Source organism: Austrofundulus limnaeus, unplaced genomic scaffold, assembly GCF_001266775.1.
Source record: "Austrofundulus limnaeus strain Quisiro unplaced genomic scaffold, Austrofundulus_limnaeus-1.0 Scaffold1915, whole genome shotgun sequence".
Classification (NCBI taxonomy): domain Eukaryota; kingdom Metazoa; phylum Chordata; class Actinopteri; order Cyprinodontiformes; family Rivulidae; genus Austrofundulus; species Austrofundulus limnaeus.
In genome coordinates this window covers 57,347-57,677 of record NW_013954317.1, presented here as the reverse complement: position 1 = coordinate 57,677, position 331 = coordinate 57,347, and positions in this window count along the sequence as shown.

Sequence of the window (331 nt, the reverse complement as noted above, 5' to 3'; positions counted from 1 at the left end):
AGATCCAGTGGCCCCCAAAATGCATGACTAGGCCCTGGCACAGTTAACACCGATGCTGCAGAACATCGCAAACCCCTGTCCACCCCTACCGCAGTGACCCATTGTGACACAGGTAGGACCATTACTGCCTCTGTCATAATGATCCCTGAATGCCCCATTAATTTTTTGGGCAGAAACTTAATACAATCTTTAGATCTAGGCATTGCTTCTAAATAAATGAGAAATATCAGATTTTTGTTGTTAAAACATTAAGAAAAGATGAGTCTGTGAAAACATATCAGGACAGTCATTTGGACAAATTAATATATTGTAATTTAATGAGCTGCTGCCA